This window comes from Diuraphis noxia, unplaced genomic scaffold (genome assembly GCF_037042655.1).
Source record: "Diuraphis noxia isolate RWA-SAM2 unplaced genomic scaffold, SU_Dnox_SAM2 contig0002, whole genome shotgun sequence".
NCBI lineage: Eukaryota > Metazoa > Arthropoda > Insecta > Hemiptera > Aphididae > Diuraphis > Diuraphis noxia.
This window is the reverse complement of record NW_028301712.1, coordinates 12,895,253-12,919,584: the sequence shown is the minus strand read 5'-3', so window position 1 is coordinate 12,919,584 and position 24,332 is coordinate 12,895,253. Positions and strand designations below refer to the sequence as shown.

General features: G+C 31.0%; 1 protein-coding gene across 1 annotated transcript in view; it reads left to right on the top strand.

The window, feature by feature from the left end:
* The window catches only part of LOC107168824 (uncharacterized), a 29,082-nt gene that overhangs the window by 878 nt on the left and 3,872 nt on the right, over window positions 1-24,332 (top strand). The window lies entirely within an intron of this gene.

Below are 24,332 nucleotides of genomic sequence, written 5' to 3'. Positions count from 1 at the left end.
TACCGCCTATAATAATATTAAAATAGTATATTATTTTAGTACACTTCGTATACCTAGATTTATTACTATTTTTATTATTAATACCACCGTGTTTATGTTTTTCTTGCTGCGCTTGCGAATAACCTAAGTCATTTCTCGATCGGCCGTTTACATAATAACAATTTTTTTCCTTCAACATTCTACCTAGTGTATTATATTCACGTATACAGCCCGAGGGGCCGCATGCTTTCACGTGACTTAACTTATATATACACCTTCCGAAAGACTGGTCATCGTTAAAAATGTCGTAACATCGTTAATATATATATATATATATATATAAAACATATTATATGTACCCAGCTGTGCAGCTTGGTGCTTCCACACGGGAATGATAACGATTCGCTATGATGCGTCCTCCGAAACGTGTTACGAAATAATATATTTGTGTATACGACATGGCACAAACAGTCAATAGATGTGCATTAGCATAGGTTTGTCTATACGAACCGTTTGGCATTTTATTTTTTCTTACGATTATTAACGACTGTATAAACTCGTCGCGTTAAGCATGTTTTATTATAGATATCCGCTTACCGAATACAAATACAGTATAATAGCCATTAGCCGTAGGTACAATAATAAATGTGCAGACCAAAATTTCACTGAATATTAATTACACATTGTGCAAATAATTAATTAACAAAGACGTTCATCATTACTATCACTTTGAATAAAATATATTGTACATCATATAAATAAATAAATTATTGTAATTATTTATATATATTTATACAAAATTAATTATCAAGTACCTACTTATTGTCTATCGAGTATGCAGATTTGCTGTTATTGTTGTTGCATCTATAATTATTAAGTTGCATATCAGAGAGATTATTTCGTAATAAAATATATCACTTCTCTTTACGGCTATATAGTTATGTAGTGTTTTATAGTTATATACTCTATTTGCTTAATTACACAATCTTTTTGAAATCAAAATACCCCATGACCGGGATTGGTAAATTGAGTCCCGGGGAAAAATAGGTATTAGGTAAGTTGAGTCCCGGAAAAAATAAGGTAGTAGCCAGTAGGTAATTTGAGTCCCAGGGAAAACGATTTATATGCATTTAAAATTTAAAAAATATGCACTATAAAAATTTTATTTGTGGACATTAATTGACTGCAAGTATATGATTTTGAAAATAGCAATATGCATTTTTATAAATTATATAATTATTTTTTTCTCCAACGATAAAATAACGATACACTCTTAACAATACAAAAGCACTCACAGTCATTAAAACTTTGTAACATCGTACCTTCGATAAGGAAAAAAACCTAAGGGAGCAAATGACCAAATACACCAGTAATGTTATTACCCGATTTGAGTTTATTAAATCAATATCAATGAAGTTTTTACCAAGTACATGATATAAGTATGTATATATATAATATAATAATAATAATAATAATTTTTAACGATAATAAATTTTTTTGATTAATTTGTAAATAAATGGAATGTATGATAATGTAATGTTATGTATAATAATAATGACATTTATTTTTATTTTTTTAATTAATTTATATTTTTTATATTTTTAATACATATAAATCTAAATATTATATCCTTATATAAATAGCTTAACATAAGACAAAATATTTACTTACTACCAATTTTTCCCGGGACTCAATTTACCAATTTAAAAATGCACCAAACTTATCTCGGACTCAATTTACCTAGGCCCCCCCAGGCCCCCCATGACAGATCTTAGCATATTTTTAATTTTAACGTACCTATGCAATTTAAATTTATAATATTGAAAAGGAAACTAAACCGCTTATTAATGTAATTGGACGAAAGTGTACCTGTCTATGTCTGTGTAACGATTATAAAATTTGAATACAAAAATAATCTTTCACTGATTAAATTAAAAATATAGGTACTTAAATGTATGTAAAAATAATAAACCATTAAATTATGTAAAGCATTTGCATTTCCAGTAGATACCTCCTATACAGTATACACACGCACGTATATATAACAAAATAATAATAATTTTCATACCTTCAAACCCCTGATCGTCTATATATACTACTTCTCATCGAACCGTGATTTTTTTCATTGTCTTCATAGTCTAATAATTCATCTACACGTCGTCTGGTTTTCTTTGTTTACAGAATATACCTACACTATATGTATTACATATATGTCTGCTATGTTTAATTATAAACGAGATAATGTATATTGACTGTTCTTGGAAATCGCAACTTTGAAATTCTTTGTTTCTATATATATATATCTGTGGTACCGTGGTACCTATAGCACCTCCCACGAAGAGCGGGAAAATCGTTCGTCGTTTCTATATTACCAATATACATATTGTACCTACATAATATAATAAATACCCAACGAAATGCCACTGCCAACGTTCTTTACGCAGTCGCCACCATAATATAATAGAGTATTACATATCTAAAGACTGTATACAAGACGTGTATTATACCGTTGCATGTAATCAGGACTAGAAAAATGTGCATGGCAACACAAACATGCAACGCGTGTAATATAGGTATACTACACCTATAGTTTGTCTGATCGCCCGTGGACGTGATCGTTTTGACCGACCACAAAAGTCATGTACCTCATATCTACACCGGCAGCAGAGGAAGCTGAAGATACCGATAGGCCCAATAGCTGCATAGCCACACGCGAAGAACGATTCGACTCGGTGAGGAAAAACTTCGTCGTCTGTATACGATAATGGTTCATACATTATATTGTATATAATTATAGATAGATATAGATAGATAGTGATGGTGGTAAGAGAGGGAGGAGAAGAGAGAGAGAGAGATATAGAACACAGTGATAGGTATAGTAGGTATACCGTAGTATACCAATACCGGGCTATATCTATACGTGACGACACTCTCACGATCGACAAACTCGAAACGGTCATGAGAAAAATATTATATTGCTTTGGCCACTGCGGCGGGTAATTTACTACGTCTCCGACCAAAAATAATAATCGACGGATTTGACGACTAACCTTAATGGATCCGAAAATCGTTTTTTTCCTTTATTTTTCGCCTAGTCACAAGTCTCGGAGGACGCAGGACATACGCACACGCAACCACGGCAAGCGATTCGATCCCGCGCGACGAAACGGGCGAGTGTAATAATGGCATAGGTATACCTACCTAATAATGAAAAATAATGATAATATAATATTTTTACATTAGACACCCGCGCGCGGATAACATAATATAAATGTGCACTCTAAACCCTAATGCGTAGCCGTAGTCACGAATCTCATTTCTAAACGTTTATGGCGATAAATTTTCGTTAATCGCACGATATAGGTATTAGGTGTGTATGGCGGCGGCGGTGGCGTGTATACCAAATACTTACATTATAATATGTAATAAGTGTACGCATTGTACCACACGCTCGGTATATCGGTATATATATATATATATATATATATATATATATATATACGGACATAGTAATAAGAGTATATATACCTACCCGTCCTACCCTGTACATATTATATACCTGCCCACATTCCAATATCCAATCTGTCTGCACGAATTCACGAACGAAATCTAATAAGCCCCATCCATTGCTTCATATATTATAGTGTATAGCTGTAGAATTGTGTAGGCATATACTACCGAAATTCTACAATCAAACCCAAAATCGCTTTGTAAGTACATATTATAATATATAACCGATTACCGATATGAAGTATAATATGTTCACAGATAAAATTAAATCACAGCGTGTATTCGGAAACTATTTCATTTTACCCACGCATAACTCATATTGTAAACTCGTCGTATTCATATGTTATACCATTTATTTAATAATAATATTATAGTCTATTATCATACCTAACTTATAATTAAAATAATATGTCGTATTTTTAAATAAAAAAAAAAAAATCGTGAAAAAAAATGTGAAGTTAGGTTACCTGCCAATTACTTAAACTATTACTAAATTTCATTGTGAGTTAGATATTAGATATTTAATATTTTTTTCCATAGGAATTTTAAACGTAGCTCAATTAGGTAGGTATATCAAATTAAGGTGTCATTTATCTGCTGAAAATAAACGTGGCCATCAACATCAAGTAACTTGCTCAGCTTTGCAGTTGGTAATTGGCATATTTGGCGTAATATAGAGGTATATTGTAAGAACTATTGTGAATAACGACCGTTTGAATTGTCCGGCGAGGATTCCGCTAACAATACCAACACAAATTAATGGCTATATTACTCGTACATCACTCCCAACTCCCAAGCATCAGATTTAATTTTTTTAAATATTTTTCACACCGAATTCGTGTGATATATTATTATACATAGGTATTAGATGGTATACATACGATTCAGGGTCTTGGACCACACCCAATTGAAATTTCAACTTTAAAAATGTGTTCGTTATTTCATAATATCATTGATATCATTTTTATTATTTATTAATCATTTATTTTTCAATTTAATATAATGTATATTATCTGTGAAACTTTATTTACAATAAGAATATTATGTACTAAAATAAACATAACACGAGTTACATGAAAAAAAGAAATAACCCAGATTATTTATTTTTTCATGTATGTACTATACGCATACATACGAGTATACACCGATTGAATAAAATAATGATAACATTTTTAATTACTTATTAGTTATAACTTTTGTTTAAATTAAAACATTAATTATATTTAACTATAAGTAACTTCATAATTTGATAAAACATAATTTGAATACTACCTACGTCCTACGTCCTTACTTACCCAGATATTACCAAGGTACTAAATTTGTTAATCATTAGCCATTATATACATTTAGATTTTGGATGAATTTACATGTTTTCATGAACTATGAATTATAAGTAATCTGTTAGTTAAGAAACAACTTATACTTGTATGAGGAGACCAAATAAAAAAAAAAAATTAATTATATATATATATATATATATATATATATATATATATATATTATGTACTATTGTACTATGTACGTAAACGATAGAAACAATAGTGATTGCGTACACAACTTCCATGCGTAGAAAGTTATTAAATATAAATTATGATTACACACATGCATTATTTGTATTATCATCGTGTAAATATTAACCAAAATTATTTAAAACGTTTTTTGGTATCAAGTCTATACGCGTTATATCTATACTTACTAGTTAGGCGTACATAGTAGGTACTTACCGCAGATTATCAGTGACAAATCATGAGAGAGAACACATTTTATTCAATAATAATTTATGTTTCTTTAGTGACTGGGCATATAGATAAGATATTAAATGTAGCCGAAGGCAAGTTCTCGATATTATTGTTAACATCCTATTGTAATAGCTAGCCAACGGGAGACTGGCCCGTCGCAGCTACTTAAATGTGTAATTGGTTATTTTTATCAATAAACGATGGTGGCCGGAGGAGAAGTATTGACACCATGGTTCCTCCTCCGGTTCTCGATACTAACGAAAAAAAATATATATATATAGATAAGATATAATCGACATTTTCAAAAGTAAGTAATGATAAAAATATCAAGCTATTTTTATACCAAACTTATTGGTTTGGCTTTTTATATACCAATATAAAATCATACGTGGTAGTCTATGCAATCATAGATCGGTTTTCAAATGAAAAAAAAAGTTTTACGAGTACGCACAGCACTGTGGGAGAACCTATTATTTTACTTGAATAAATTACAATTTCTTATTTTAGATTCTGAGCAGAGCGAGGAATGTATTGATTTTACCATGATGATGTGTGTTACTTTTTTTTTGTGTCCGTCATCACGTTTTGGGGCAGTAAAAGTACTTCGATTTCCGACTTCAGTACCTCGGTCGATCAGAAAGTGAATCTAGTTGGTACTTTGGGGAGTCAAAAGTAAAAACTTCTCAATATTTTCCTTAATATTTGGGATAAACAAACTAAAATTTAAGGAAAAAACGGAAAATTTTACGCTAAATCAGTTTTCGACAAAATCGATTTTGGTTTTTGATGTAACTTTAAAACAAATCACCATAGATAGGTACATGAAATTAAAAAAATTTTAGTACATTTAGGTACACTAAATGTTTATAAAAGTATATTCTATACACCGTGCAATTTTCAAAAACTTTCGACTTAAGTTGAACTATTTATAGGCATATGTAATTTTCGATCATTATTAGTTTTTTTTTAATTAATACCGATACAAATTTATTTGTTGGGTAGAAAAGCTTGAAAATTTAATACAAAGCTCCTAACATGTTTTTACAATAGCAGTTGAAAAATAAAATAAATTCATAGTCATAGTTTTTGTTTATAAGCACTCAAAGTTTGAACTTTGACAAAATTCGTAAAAATCACAAAATTTCACAAATTATTTTAAGTTAGAAATTCATAAAAAATGTTACTTTTAAATCTATGATTTGAACATTTAATACAAAATTCCTTACAAGTTTTTCAATCTTCATCTCAAAAAAAAATGTCCACAAGAAATTAATATTAAGTTTTTATGAGCGTTTGAAATTTAAATTTTTACAACATTGGATTTTCACTAGATTTCTCATTTAGCGATTTTTTTATTTTGGTGTAACTCTAAAACAAATAACCGCAGATACTTGAAGCTTTCACTGATTGTTTATAAAAGTATTTTCTATATTTGATAAAATTTTCAAAATATTTTGATTTGATTTGAGCTGTTTACTGATATTTTAATTTTTCAACTGTTTTGGTTTTTTTTCCATAAACATCGATAAAAATTTATTTCTTGGGTAGAAAAGCTTGAAAATTTAATTCAAGACACCTAACATATTGTTACAATAACAGTTGAAAATATTAAAAACACATAGGCATGATTTTTTTGGAACTTTTGGCGATATTTAAAAGTGAATTTACAACTTTTACATCTCCGTCTCTCTTTGCTACTTGTGTTTTTATTACTGCATTTTAAGCTGTTACACCTGAGAATATTTTACCGTTCAGTTGAGATCACTTTTCGTCAAGGTTGTGGTTATGTTCGTTTTTCGATTTACTATTCGACTGAAATAAATAATTATATTTTTAAAACATTTACAGCGGTTTAGACGACAACCCAACAAAACCATTTTAAGACATTATTTATTTCATTGCACATTTTATTATGCAATTCGCATTCATGTATAGAAATTATATAATATAATGATGTTGAGTTATATGATTAAAAAAAAATACATGCGGACCACGACCGCGTTCAATAATAAACCTGTGGAATTATATTGTGGCCTGTTTCTAAAAACAAGTTTAATTTGATTTCCAAAGTAATTAGTAAAACAGATATTCATGCTCTGAAATATTTATTCATAATAACGAACATAATATTTTAATGCATTGCTCGGTGAAAATCCAATTTAATCCATTAAATACTTAAATCGACCAGAAAAATTATTATTGAAATATTCAATGAAACACCTGGCTGTATACCTATATACAGGAACCCAATAACCACGTGGTTATATAAATTGATAACATTGTATGATATTATGTTACACACATTAATTTAAAGTTTGAAGCTTACCTAATCATATTATCATTCATATAAACCTATGTACTCAAGACCAAGTACCTATGTATCATGTATGATATATTGTAATATCGATAATATATCATACCTAAATTTATGGTTTTAAATAATTAAATCCGAAATCTAGAGATTAGAAAATCCTATTCCGGACGTATAAGACTTCTTCCGCAAGAAATCGTTTTTACACACTTATTTATATAATATTACAACGTGTGGTTGACGGTTGTCGCTACCGTACGAGTATTTACCGATTTTCTTTGGTCATACGACGAACCAACCATACAAGCGCGATTCGACAAAGACAAAGACAAAGTTAAACCACCACGCGATTTGCATCAATTGTTAAGAGAAACAAATCCTAAGCGGAGAACCATTGAACATAATATATATATATATTATTATTTTGTAATTTATGACTTTTCACCGACTCGGGCACGGTGGCTCCGTCCAAAACGAGAAAAACGTTGTGGAGCACGCGTGAACGATCTCGTTTATACAAACGACGAACTGTAATAAGACTATACGCCTAATAGTTATAATAATAATAATAATTAGCAGCAGCAGCATACAACGAAAACCTATCAAGCAGAAACGTGTGTCGATCATTATCGATGTGAATATAGGTACGCTGCAACGTGACAGCGACGGCTTAGTTTTTTCTTCACGCGATGACGCAAAATTAACTCGAAACTCGAATACTGCGAGAAAAAACCTATAAAATTAGGTATACTTGGTATATAAAAAATCGAATTTATCGTTTGGGAATTACGCGTTTGAGAAAAAAAGGTAGTGAACCGTTTTATGATCTTATTACGGGCGGTGGTAAACACTCCCGATTTTTAAAAATAGTAAGCTCTCCCGGCCCTTGGGTTAATATTATGTTTATAGAAGTAAATGTGTAAACTCTCCCGAGTTAACTTTATAGTTATCTGTAGGAAGTATGTTAACTCTCCCGAATTGTTTTAAATGTTAAAACATTAAAAAAAAAAAAAATAGATTCCCTAACTTTTTTTAAATCTCTATGTCCTTATTATCAAAAACAATAATTTTAACATTTTTGCGTATATTTTGTATTTGTAACTTATATCATTATTATTATTATTATTATTGACTATTTTTAAAAGAAACTTAAATGTACCTTTTTTTTTTATTAAGAAAGACAATTTACAATCTGTACACAATAATTATAATAAGCAAATAAGATAAAAACAGAATAAAGTAGCATGAATGACGTGATGAGGAAGAAATCAAATGGTAACACCTCCTTTACTAATTGAATAGGTCTCTACACCATTTTCGCTTTAGTCTGCGTGGTGGGTTTTTTGGGAGAGTGTGGGAGGACATGTGTGATATTAAAGTATTGTGATGAGTGCTTAAATTTTGGTGGAAACGTTTATACATTGTTTTGGCTAGTTTAGTGGTAGTTAATATTTTTAAGCCATTGTGTAAGGTAGAGTTTGAAACGTACCCCCCTGCTTTGGTTACTAACCTTAGCGCTATTGATTGAAAAGCCTGAATTGGCCTGATGTTCGAGGGCTTGGCTGGGCCCCAGATTGCTATTCCATAAGACCAGATGATTAATTTAGTCTTATGATTGACCTAACCTAACCAGCGAACAGCTGATTTTCTTTTTTTCTTTTAAAAGAAAAGGTAAATTTACCTATATTAGTTTTTTTGAAATTTTATTTTTTATTGTATTTTGACTATAATATTATAGCAGCTAAAGACATTAATTTATATTGTTATTATATATGATTGACAATTTTTAAACGCAACTTAAACGTATATTCAATTTATTTTATGATTTTTACTAGACCCGGTAGAGTTTACATGTTTCCATCAAGTAGTACATACAGGAATAGACCCGGGAGAGTTTATATATTTCCGTTAGGTAGTACAGGAATAAACCCGGGAGAGCTTACACGTTTCCGTCAGGTAGTATTGGAGTAGACCCGGGAGTGTTTACCACCGGGAGAGTTTACAATCGCCCCTTATTACAATATTATAGGTACACTTACCCGAAAAAATTTTCGTCTCTTATAAAACTGTGGCCTAATACGTACAGGTATTTTAAGTGTGAAATATTTTCAATTTGTGAAGCTTTATCGCATAATAAAAAATAATTATAAATTATACTAAACACACTCACGAAGTTCGTCACACCATCACAAACTAGACAATTAATTACTTAATTATAGTTATATGGAGCCAAGTAAATTCGGTTACTTTGACGTGCTGCCTTATTTTATAATCATTTTTATGATTATATATTTTAAATTCTGAGCTAAGTGATAAATGAACTGATCTTAGTATCTACAACGATATTGTGTGGTTCTTTTTGTGCAAGTTTACACGTTTTTAAGTAGGAAAAAATCTTCTGATTTTCAACTTTGATATCATTTCCTAGTAATACTAGCGGGTACTTTTGGGAAGTCAAAATACAAATTCCCAATTTTTTTAAATAAAAATCCGGAATAACAAAAAATAAAAATGGATAAAAGGGGAACTTTCCCGCAACCAGTTTTGACAAAATATATTTTATCATTTTTTTATAATATGTAAACTTAAAAATAAATATAGGTATAACCTTAAACACTTAAAACGTTCATCAAGTATTTATACTAGAATTTTCAACATAATTTTCAAAATAATGTATAATTCTTTTCGAACAATTTTAAGGCCAAAATATTTTCATTTGGTTAAAAAAAAATGAAGTTTCAAAAGAAGGTTTCTCGTAAGTAGCTCATTATAGAGGAACCAAAAAGTTTAAAAAAATATGTGAACGAAATTTTACTATAACATTATAAGAGTTAAAATGTTGACGTAATTTTCATTGTATAAACATTGAATAGTGTTTTTACTAATTTTGTTTTGATTTGGAAATTTAACGTATTCGATATTTTAAGTATACAATTTAATTTTATAAACATTTAGACTAGTTTATTGTTAGATATTTCCTGTGCGGCGAAGGCACGAACCTTTTCACACTGTTTCAGTCACACGATGAGTCGGTATATTGACTCAAAAGTTCATAATAATAATATTATAGTAAATAAATATGGAGAATTGTAGATTATTGTATGTGCTATTATAATAATTTAACAATAATGTTATAAATATAATGTTTTCTGCAAAAATTAATCGTAGTACTCTAATTATTATAGCAGTATAATAATATATTCCATAGTATATTATATTATAAATTATAATATACTAAGTGATTTAAGCTGACAGACCGTATTCGCTCAGAATCTTTGTTCACATTGGATTCAAATATTACTCACATAGACACAGTAACTTACTCGGCTACACCTCCTTCCCCTATTATTTTATTTTCTATTTCGAGCTAATGCTTTTCATTAATTTTTGTAGGTAGGTACATAAGACATAACACATATAGCTAGACATAATATTTTAAAATTTGATGGCTTTAGTCAGCCGCACAAAAAACAATGACAATTTCATGATTGATATCGTATCTATATATAAATTAGCTTTTTTTGAAATCGTGTATCTTTCTGTTTTTTAAGTATAATAATATTAGTCACGTATAGAAGCGCGGATCTGTAGACCAAACCATCGCTTACAGTCGTCTCTATTGGTATACTAACATTATAACGACTCGCAAGCCACCGTGTTAGCATTATATTATTATTATGTTTCTCACTTCCGACAAGCGATGACGCACAAAGGATTACAAGGAAAAACATCGTATACTGGCGTTATATTGCTGACGACGAGAATGCGGTCTCTCGACATATAATGCGACACACCCGCGCATACACGCATACACACACACACACACATACACACACGCACATACACACACACTCATACACATATACACACGAAAGAGTGGCAAATTATATTAATGGCGTGGTCGTGGCCGCCGCCGCTGCTGCTGTATATCCATCCGTTTGTCAACCGCTCGCGGGAAACATCAAAAGACTTCGGCGGGTCGAGGGCGCTAAACTCGTTTTTCCCAGCGCCCGAAGATTGCCGTCAACGTCACCACCGTCTTGTGGAACTATAATATATTATTATTAAATCCGTAAAGTAACGCCTATATAGCTGGACCCACGATGACTTTATCTTATAATAATATACATTACCGATGTATAAATATGTACCTAATATAACGGAGAAACGCTCCGACGAGACGAAAACATAATAATTTATGAGTTTATGACTGTTTAATAATAATTTATTTATATATAAACATACTACAACGTATATCCCGCCGAGTCACGTATGTCATCCCGACATCATAAATTACTATCTACAATATTTGACCCGGTTAAACGTGAATATTAATAATGAGTTAGGGCGTTTACAGAACGATGACAGTCCCTATAATATATGTTTTTAAGGAGATGTCGCGTCGTATTCGTATCCGTATGACGTGTTGTTTCCGTCTTATAAACGCATCACAAACTAAAATTGTGTACGTACTAGAGCAATTCCAATTTTGAGTGGTTAGCTTTGACATTAGAGCTAATCAAATAATCGTCAAATTTAAAGATGAGAACATTATCCGTACCCTTTCGTGGGGAACGACGAACTTTAGCAGATAGCACAGTTGATGCTCAATCGGCGTGGTTTATCTAGAGAAAGTTGCACGCAACATTGTTATTTGTTATTATATAAGTGGATAATATGTTACCTATTTACAATCATCCGGCTTGTAGAGACACATGGCTATCCTAATATCAGTTTTATAATATGTATAAGAAGATGGTTATAGCCTTAGTAGGTATAAACTACAAAGTTTTATTTTGACATATTGTTCGTTTGAAACTATTTTTTTTTTAATGAAGCCGCGACATCAAAAGTTTTGGATGCTAACATATGAGAAATATTTACAATAGTTTATTAAAATTTAGAAATATTATATAAGATTATATACAATATAGTTGATTTAGATATTTGAAGATTTTTTCGATGTTTACTAGGTCAGGACTTAGAGCTTCGTATGTATTGTCTAAAATTCGGAGTTTATACCTGAAGTCCTTGTAATTCCGGCAGTGGCATATTATATGCTATTAAAACTGATTATTATACTCCTAAACTATGTATTACAGTAGCTGTATTTTGGTATAAATTATAGATAATAATATATTACCTATTATATTTATTGTCATCGATATTTTTTTGTAGTTAAACTTACAATATCCCATATGTGGAAACATTAAATTAATGAACGTTGGATTTTTTTTCTCGGATTACAGTTTTTGATCACTTAAATAACTCAATATAGGTGATGAATAACGTGTAGCGAACCACACACGCAAATAACACACGTCTGTAGTCGTGGGCATGTAATGATTATATACCAATATAATATCAATTCTTAGCGACACTCGCGCGTGTTACGTGTTCCGACCTACGCGCTCGAATTCGAACGAGATAAGGTACCACAGTGAGTACATAATATATTCTATCAATATCAATGTATAATTTATACATAAATTGAATATTTATGTACCACATATCACACGTATTATATGCATATAGCCTATAGGTAAATAAGTGCCTACACGTTATATAGTATATACCTATAAGACTCGGTGCAGCGCCCGGATCGATTTGCGGTTGTTGAACTAGTAAGTATTCCACCATCTTCGTCCTGATGCGTAATATAAATATATATACGTATAACGCATATATATGGTATTTTTATTTTAATCCTTAATTGGACCCGGTGCACAATAATAACTATATATCTAGTAGGTGTATTATATTTTATTATATCTTCTGTGCGCACCGCTAAATGGCATTAGTTGGTTCGTAGCAAACACACACGACACACACCCTATTAACGTTTTGCATATAAGATTACGATACATAATCTCTGACTATATAGATACATCGTATAGAGATACTTATATGCGATTGCAAGAGATGGACGGCCATGGGATATTGTTTTGATAATAATATTTTTTTTTTCACGAATATGTTCTTATTTTCAACCAGTCACCGGTTCACACTATCTCTCATTAAATGGGTGTGTTTTACTATTAGTATTATTACTTCGGTAAAAGAGTTCACTGACCGTTTTGGAGTTCTATAGACAATAACGTCGTCAAATGCAAAACACCTCGCTGCAGATGTATATATTATTATTGTTTATTATAAGCTATACAGAACACAGCTACGCTATACATAGGCCTGCAGTAAATATTCTGTAGAGGTACCTAGCTATGTATATACACTATATACAGGACAAATCGGTGTTTAATAATCACAATATCATAATGACGTCGTTTCTATTGTAAACGCGCCGTCGTGATTTATGACTGTTTAAAATCGGTGAGCATGCCAGAAAAACTAAAATAATTATAATCACTGTTGCATATATCTATCTATAAACACAATCTTCTGTTTGCTTTCGTATTATCCACGATTCCAAACGAACTGAAGCTTGCTATACTGTAGTTGCTGACACGGGCAGCAAGCGACAGGCCATTTTTTAAGGACGTTATTTGTATCCAAATGGTCACGCAATAGTCCTATAGACACCCACGTGGAATAAGATTTTGCTAACTTTGTGTCTACAAGATTAAATAGCAGTCACTAATAACTATGATATGTTTTTATAATTATTATTTTTTTTTTGATTTTTCTTCTTATATTATATTCCAAGTACAAATCCAATGCTCCGTCACTTCAATAATTGTAAAAGGGAATTACTAGAGAGGTCACTAAGTGACGCAGTGAACATTCGCTAAAAAAATTGCCTGGCGAACTATAACACCTAATACAATATTGATAAACAATAATGCGTATTGTATCCGATATATTTTATTATATGTGTGCAGTGGTACATGCATAGTGGTACTATGTAAACAGAACCCGGAACTCGATTCGTTACCGTTAAGTCACCGCCGCTGTTATCGGTTCATTGAGCGGGTGTTGGTTTCCTGCCGTAGTCTGTCGTCGTGAATAATATACACACCAACGGCACTGCCGCACGTTCGACTTTAACGAACGCGCCTACAAGACAACAAATCGCTTTATCGACTCTCTAAAATTATGTGTTGCAAACAATATAACTCATAATAATAGTGTACTGAATGCCGATAATAATCGCAACTCGTAAACAATAAATAATAATAATAATAATGTACTTTACACCGATATATGTAGACATCTGACATATTCAGACACACAGTATTATACAGCTTTCATAGCGGTGCTTCTAATTAGTAATTATTATTTATTGCTTAATAATATAAACATTTTTTTGTACATAAAAAAACATCTTAAACATAATATTGTGTACTTAAATTGTATAATATATAGTTGTCCCTCGATCCACAATCGAATGCCTTCAACGAAGTGGACGTGTTTTCGTGTCCTGTATACCGCGAAAATTCGCTTTCGCCGCAGTGGAATAATTCGAAGAGTATAAAATATGATAATGTAGTATCATTAACACAATAATATGTATATTGTATATAATATAAATGTATATTATTTTATTTTATTTATATTATGGCCGCGTCGAGTTTAAGTTAAGTCTTCCGCACGGGTGCGGCTCAGCACTATGCCATAAGCGTGTCGATATTACACATTGATCGTGTACTATAATAGTACTTATATATACGTAACCAGAACCACGGTCGTATGTTTGCTACGGGTCTTAAGTATCGTATGGCATATTATGTGACAAGCACCAGCTGCATATGTCATATGTGTGATGGGGTAAACTATCAAACACTCTAAAATTATATCAAAAATTATATTTTCAAAAAAATATTTATTATCATATGTATTGTATAATATTTATAATTTTTAATATGTTAATTAGTATTAAATATACATTTTAATTAAATGACTAGCCTGACAAAATTAAAATATACTCTGGTATAGGAATACAGATACCAATATCGGCTGATAGCAATGTTACATTTTAGATTATCAAGACTTTGATAGAAATTATTATTATACCTATATGTATAAATTATTAATTCAATTTTTTTAATATAACATGGCCCATTGACCTGCAGCTGTTCAAAATTATTGTTGTTTTTAATAAATTGTTTTCAATACTGCTATAGGTAGATTATATTATTATACATCGAACTTTTTTTTTTTTATCACGATTCGTGTGATTGGTCATTACTCCTTATAATATATTGTTGCGTCCAAATTAAAAAAAATTCCACAACCAAAGTTTTGGTTTAGAAAAATACAAGTTGTAGTTGACAACGTACTTTGTAGGTATTTATCAATAATCTTTTGGCAGTTTCGACGAAAACGGCCATCGTGTCGACCGATTGCTAAATATAATACAACATTGCATATTAATCGCAAATTTTATCCTCGAATTTATTTTATTGTTTTACGGTTTTTTGAGGCGAGTACGGGTTGTTTGAGTAAGGTCAGATTGTGATTACTGATCTCGAATTATGATTTTCGTATTATTTTCACTCTCGTCTTCACGACTTCGCCCTCCACCGTCGTCATGCAAGCTCTCTCGGGACAAAACGTTCGCGTGGTTTGTAGTTTGCGTTACATATTCCTACGCCAAATCAACAAAACTATAAAATAACTAAATTTATAATAGTTTATATTATTGTACAATAAAATGTATCGTTCAACTCACGACGATGATGATAAAGGACCTTCGGGTCCGGATGCGACGACGACCTTGCCGTTTCCGATGTGAGAGAACTTTGTGTGTGTGTGTGTGTGTGTGTGTGTGTGTGCAGTTTATACACTGCACATTAACTACACACACACTACACCCGCGTACATGTCAAGTCAGCATGTGCAATGACATCATCCGTGCGGTCTACCCACAGCTGTACGACCGGTTGTAGGCGGTTATGTGGCCCACGGAGCACACCTACTTTCACTCGTTATTGTCGTCAGCCAACAGGCAGCATATACATACATAAAACATAATATTATTATAATTTATAATGTACATATATATAATAGGTATATATTATTATTGCAAACACGGTCCGTGATAAAAAGATTTTGTAATTTCCCGTTATGCATTCATCCCGATCGTACAATGCCTCATCTCAGTGTAATATATAATGTATATATACATACATACACAAATGTATTAATAAAATATGCATAAACGCATAATATTGACATATCGTGTTGTATATATATATAGGTACTCATACTTATGTGCGTTCACGTATTTTTGTGCAGTGTTCGTGCGTTTTTTGGGAAAAGTCTCGAGGAAATGGCACAATACGTGTGTATAGTGTCATATTGTACATTATTATCTAGGTATATACACATAACGCATATATATGATATATGCCAGTTTGCGTTTACATACTATTACATTGTATTATATATTTATATGAGTATATATATAGTCGTTTCGTGCAGCATTTAAGGTATATACAGCTCTGTGTGCAGTGCAGGTTTTACTTTCGTCTGGCATTCAGAGCATCTGTTAAAGACGTCTTTTAACTACCAAATACAAAGTGCCATACACTATTACATATATACTAATACTACTATAGGTACTCGTTTTGGTATTATCTGGTCGGATTTTATTTTTTTTTAAATAATATCTTTACAACACGGTTGTCAGCCACTAGCCAGTACCGACAGCACAGAGTAAATGTAATTTAAAAATACAAAACACTGAAAATAGTGCGCCTATAATAATATTGTTCGTATGCGCTTATAATTTCATTATTCATCATTTTATCACCTATGAGCTTTCGATAAAGGTATATATAAGTAATTGTGTACGCTGCAGTTGATCTGCAGCTCTTGAACCACACAACATAAATATTATTATAGCCTTAAGCCTATACACACTGCTTTGTATTCAAATACACTTCGTCGTCGTCGCTGCAATAATCGCATATCGCACACCCTCTGACAGATTTCGGTCGTCGTCCGACTATCTGCCACGAGAGCAGACGTTCCGTGACCATGAAACGCCGCTCGTTTAACACGCTCGTGATGCCGAATACATAATATTCGTCTTCTTCCGATGTAATTTTTTTTATTTAGTGTCCGTAAAAAAAAACGTGCGGCAGTGACATTAATTGGCCGTGTCGCGTGTCGTGGAAACAATACTCTCTACACGTCTCTGCTTATACCTACCAGCTTATACTGCTGCTGTATAGCTACTGCTCAAGTGATCGCCACCGAACGGCAATCGATCGAGAAAACTATATAGTAATGACACTAATAAGTAATAAGTAATAATGTTATGATTGTGTGACGCGTACCTACCTGTTGTGCGGTCGACGCGAGATGAACCGCGCGCGTGACAATAATAATTATTTATAATTGAAATCGAATAAAATGTAAAACAAAAGTATAGCCGCTGCAGTTTCCTTCCGGGCTATCTATATCCGAAAGCATTATGTTATATTATACGAAACCCATTGCGTACGAATAATAATTACAGTAATTTTTTGTTCTCGCTCCTCCTCATCCGTTTCGACCCGCGGCCGCTGCATCCGTCATCGCGGCACAAGTAACGCTTTCTTGTTCGAATCTATTGTCTACCCCATGCACTGGCTGCGTACTCCGTCATAACCGGTGACGACCGTATAGTGAAAGTATAATATGGTAGTATAAATAGTAGATATACACAATAAACAACACAAATGTATGATTTGTTATCCTTGATAACGCGCGCCGTTCTTTATATTCTAACCGTGTTTTCCTGTATTTATTATTATTATTAATATTTTATGATGTTTGGTACAGTAGTTTTCTCCAGACGAATAATTCTCTTTAGAAGCTCATTTGAAAACCCACCGCTGCAATCTATCTCTGTTCTTCTCTTTCTTGTCTGTGATGTTTCTCTCTCTTTATGATTAGCCATCCGTGTTGCGCATTTAAACACGGCCGTCAAGCACCGCTGATAGGTTTTTAACCCTATAAACTAAGCTATATAATACTATAGTCTGCAGCAGGCATTATACAGTCAAGGATTTAGATCATTTGATGGCGTAATAATGATTATCTTGATGTTACTTCGATTTGCTATACTTAATAATTTATATATAAATATGTTCAAAACAACCCGACGCTTTACGTACCTACCTACAGCTGTTCAGTGCATTTGTGTATCGGAGAATATCGAATTTCTGCATGATTAAAATTTCTTGATTTTTCACCAAACATCGTAAATATTCAATAATAACAGACATCGAACAAGGCTTCGTTAGTAATAATAATGATAATACAACTCGTAATATTATATTATAATACTATGGAATTGTGTGCACAGATAACCACTTCGATTAATGTTGACGATGGTCTAACTAGGGTCCAGTTATGTTAGCAAAACGGACGAGTGTATACGGTGGTATTATTATTATATTATTTATTATCGTTCAGATGTAATGGGAGGCGTTGACGTCGTGTACGTGTTTGGATTTCTTGTAATATTGTTGTTTGGCACGTGTTTGTTCCCAACGTAACATTTTGTACCGGTTCTTATAACCTAACCACATTGATACTTAGTTGGGATACAAAGATTTATGAACCAATATAGCGCGAATGGTTATTTAAAATAGGTATATCAAATATAACTCTGTTACAGCGATCATAGGTCACACTCACACACGTTTAAATTTAAAAACATGTTCAATCATCTCGTCCGACAGAAAAAAACGTATGAACATTTTCTATTACTATGGGTTATCTCTTATCTACCTACGTAAAATTCAACGATTTTTTTGTGCTTATAACTATTACGAAAGATCATTAATCAAAACGTTTAACGTATGCTGAAATGAAATCACAAAAAATAAGGTATTAACTTAATAAAATTCAATATTGTAATATTCGTTTTGATAATGTAAATTTTATAGTACTTTATTATTGTCTCCTGAATATTATATTATACATTTTTAGTACCAAAATTGCGTTTACAAATTGTATCATGTACCTATTTGTTTGTGGCCTTGTGGGCATCGTATTGCATATTTGTTTTTAATAATTTTAAAATAATATATTTCACCGACCTATACCTACCTATTATTTTTTTTATCGTGTTATAATTATGTGTTTTTTTACCTACATCCTCATATGGGTAGTTTAAACGTTACAACTTACAATTAGATACAATGGAAAACAGACGTCTTTATAGGATTTATAAATAAACAGACACAACGATTTAAAAATGTTTTTTCTATTATAATTATATGAATGATTATAATTAATAAATGTAATTTTTTTTAAACATAATAAATAATACATTTTCCTTATTGGGTGTACGCCTTTAAAGTTTAAAGTAGTCAGTAAATTTAAATTTGATTATTGCAGGGTGTTGCGTTTCAGATAGTGGTAATTTGTCTTAAGTATATTATTTGTAGCTAACATAATCATTTTGTTTTATGATATAATATAGTTTTTTTGATTTTTTGATTATATTTAAATTTTAAAATATTATTTTTTTATTCTAGTTTAAAAATCTATGATAGGTACACCGTCGCACCGATATAGAGTTTAAACATGAAAGTGGAGTACATATTATTAAATCAAAATTTATGAGTAAATGTCACACAGGCCTAATACGGCAGAGTTTTATTCCGAGCTGTTATTACAATTTTTTTCTTTTTTGTTATCCATAAATATTGAGCAAGCTTATTTTTCAAAATATTTTACATTATTAATGGTTATAGTTTACACAATTACTACGAGGTTAGAAGATATAACACTTAGATTCAAGTTACCCTTGATTATGAGGTGAAGGGAGAGTGTTAATAGTATTAATTATTATTCAAAAAGCCATCCTCATGTTCACGGCTTAATTGATTTGTTATTAACTCTTAACTATTGTGAAATTGACTTCAGTCTTAAAATCTGCAAATGTTCCTAGCTCTTGCCAAAATTCACAAAATGGAAATTAAGGTAAGTACTCAAATAGTCAAATGTATACCCGACGTATGTTAAATGACTCACCCTTGCAGGTTTTATAGTTATTTATATTTGTATACATTGATGAACTTAAGAAGCGAAATCTACAAATTACAATATTATGATATTGACAATGTATCATAGGTTTATAGTTTATATCATCTCGAACCTAACTGCAAATAATGCATTTTTAAGCATAACTTTCACTGTGCAATAACACTTTTATTTTTTTAGTATAACTAACATGAAAAAAATTATTATTGTTTTAAAATCGATTATTTTTATATTCGTCTAACTAGAGTAACTTTTTCCAAACGTTATATCAGAGAATAAAATATATTGCACACTAAAAGTTGTTTTATTTTTTGTGAACACATTTTTTTTTTATGTATCACTTTATTAGTCGCTTTTCGATTTTTCCGATGCAAAACCGGTTTTCTATCTAATTTTTTAGTTATGCAACAACTATTACAGAGAACCACTTTGAATTACTCGAATTAGTACCTATTTAATGATTTAATATATAAAATTAAAGTTTTTATTTAAAATTGTCAATGTAAAACCCCTAACATAACAAATGTGTGACGTCATCATAATATACAATTGTATTTTTAAAATTAATGGTCCATTTCGTTCCTTATCATTAATTTGATTGCTATTAATCTTGTAATAGGTACACACACTTCTTACGTCTTATATTAACCTATTTTTCACATGTAGGTACAATTTATAAAATAAACTTTCAGTAGTGAAACTTGTATGGACAATATAAATAGTAACAAATAGTAACTGTAAATATCGATGATTTTAGCATATTATATAATATGACGTGATTCGTTGACTTACGAATTTTGGCATAACTCATCATAATAAGTATAATAAGTTCAAAAAACGATTTCTGTTATACTATTATTTATACTTTCAATGCAGTAGAAGTTAATTTTTTTTTATGCATCTAAAATAATAGCTTAGTTTCCATAATCCACCGTCCATTAGAAAATAAATATAATCTATTGACTATAGGGGATTTCGTTTTAACGTATTGAGATATTTTTTATTTTTTAACCAATCTGTGTAGTGGATACGTCGATAATATTTTAATACATGACCATAAACTATAAAGTAAATATAATAACGTCGTGATCACAATAATTTCGATGCAGTAGTACCTACAATAATACTTATAGCCACTCCTGCATTATTATATTATTCAACAGTTTTGATTTTTTCTCCACCGATTGTCCTATCCCGTAACCTACGCCCTCCCAACACCGGTTCATCGTAGACAATGTCTTAGGCATTGTTCATAAACTACATAGAAGAAGGTTATTAATATTGTTATACGTACTAAAAACTAAACTATAGTTAGTAAGCTATAATATACATTATAAATTTATAACTGCATAACATTTACATAACGGAATCTTCGCGTCCGCGACAGGTGCGACCAACCGGTCCGTCTAGAAGATAAAAGAGATGGAGATTTGAGTAGTCGTTATGGTATTTATAATTATAATTTATAATGTACAGGGTAATTCACCAATCATACTCGTTCCTATTTTTCCATTTGAATTTGTTCATATTCTGATTTTTGAAATCTATACTTACACTACAAACAGTCCTGTATTTTCCAAACTTCGTATCATGAACCTACACAAAATTAAACAACTCAAAAACTACTAGTTACAATTTAGAAACAATTTCATTAGTGCCTACCTAATTCCTAGAAATATTTTTAAATTACCAAAAATCATTGCGTTTTTGAAGAAGAAAAGCCATGAGCATACTTGGTGAATTACCCTGAGTACCTATAATAATAATATAATATGTATTACGGGACATATCGTTCTAAAAGTACTCAGGTAGTGTTGTGTACGACCTATATATAGTATATACCTATTGATTTTTGTGATCGCGTGTCTCAGGAACAACCGTTCTTCGGAACGATTCACGACAGATTATTGTGACAAAAATTAATAATTGCAATGACCTGAAAAATCCAAACCGGAGTATTACTCGGAATGTTTCAATTAAAAAAAAACATATAGGTACCTAATATAATATGTAAACGCATGAGACTTAATTTGGCTTGATTTTCTTGGAGAGAGGATGAACTGTAACAATAAATTGTAGTTAATGCGTTGAGTTAAGGTTATAATAATAATAATAATTGTAACAATAGTAAGAAAATTACAGCATTTACTGCTACACTTTTATATAATATCAATTATCAATAAGTAGAGCCCGGAATTCAGCGGCGTAGCCAGGATTTTTTTTCGGGGGGGGCTGATCAATTTTTTACACAGCGGTGCATTAAATACCTATTAGCACGGCCGAATCTATAGAAAACTAACAAAATAAAGATGACAATTTAAAATTAGTAAAATACATTTTAAGACTTTTTGAGTGAATATTGTAGACTATTGAAATAATTTTTAAATTTTATTAACATTTCGGGGAGGGGAGCTGCAGCCCCTTCAGCCCTCCCCCTGACTACTCCACTGCCGGAATTATATTCTTTAAAAATAGACAAGATAAGATGCTAATATTCTCTTAAAAAGTTGAAAATATTCTTCCAATATTCTTTAAAAATCATAATAAAATATGCCAAGAATATGCTTTTTGCTTGGAACTAGTTATTTTTGTGCAGTAATTCCATTTTTTGTCGGGCATTGTTATCTTAGATAAGTCACATATCTTATATATACTACAGTGGATTGCAGCACATTACTACGTAGGGTATAACAATCGTATATACGATGGACGATGGTATACAAAATATAAAGCGTATATTTTCAATATCATATCATTATCACTATTATCGGACATAATATAATTTATATTATTTACGTCACTGCAACCAAAAATATCGAACATCTATACAAATTAATCGATATATTCTCTAATATTCTTTATTATACGAATATTATTCTTTTATCTTGAAGTATTCTCAAATATGCAAAAAAAAACTTTTGCTGTTATTACACCTGTTTCATGATTCGTAAAGATGTCTAACCCCCCGCCTGACTGCATAGACTCATAAAGAATATAATTCCGGGCTCTATCAATAAGTGTTAAAAAATCAGAACTCAACTCAATTTTTTACTTGACAAATGTGTATGCACTGCTGGCTATGCAAAATCTATCGTTTTTGTATATTAATTATAATTTATAAGTTATATATATAACACAAAAACTATATTAAATTTGACCTATAATGTCCGTATATTGTAGTCACTCAAAAAATAAGGAATTAACTTTTACCATTCAAAGCCATTATATCATACATTATTATATTGTACATCTTGTAAAGTTTATATTATAATTTTACAGTGTAAACATTATTCTGATTGTTCTCCTTTGAAACAGATTGAATAAATCATAATAATAAAAACAAAAAAACAGTGTAAACATTGACATTATATATTAATTTAAATGGGCACCTACTTAATAATTGTCTTTGATCTCATGTGGCTTAATAATTTTGTACGATTACGTTTTAACTGGAGCAGTAGATAACTTCTGTTTTAGTAAATATAGTGATAATTTTATATTTTGAAATCTTGATTTTTAGTTTTTTTTCGTATTTTTTATGAAACCAAACGCATCTTAACTTTACGTTTGTACTATAATTGCTCCTGTTGAGATTTACCGTTTTTAATTATATAACGAAAAAACCAGTACATAAATTATTCAGTTCACGTCAGTATATAATATAAAGTCTGTGACACTCATCACTACGTATATGACTGTACAATTAGCCATTGTTTTAAAGTTACATTAATTATTTTTTGACGTGAAGAACGTTTAGGAATTTCTTTAATTATACGTTATAAGTTACTTATAACTGTAATTTTGAAATTTATTCTCGTATGACAAATCAGTAGTTCACTTGTGTTGAGCCA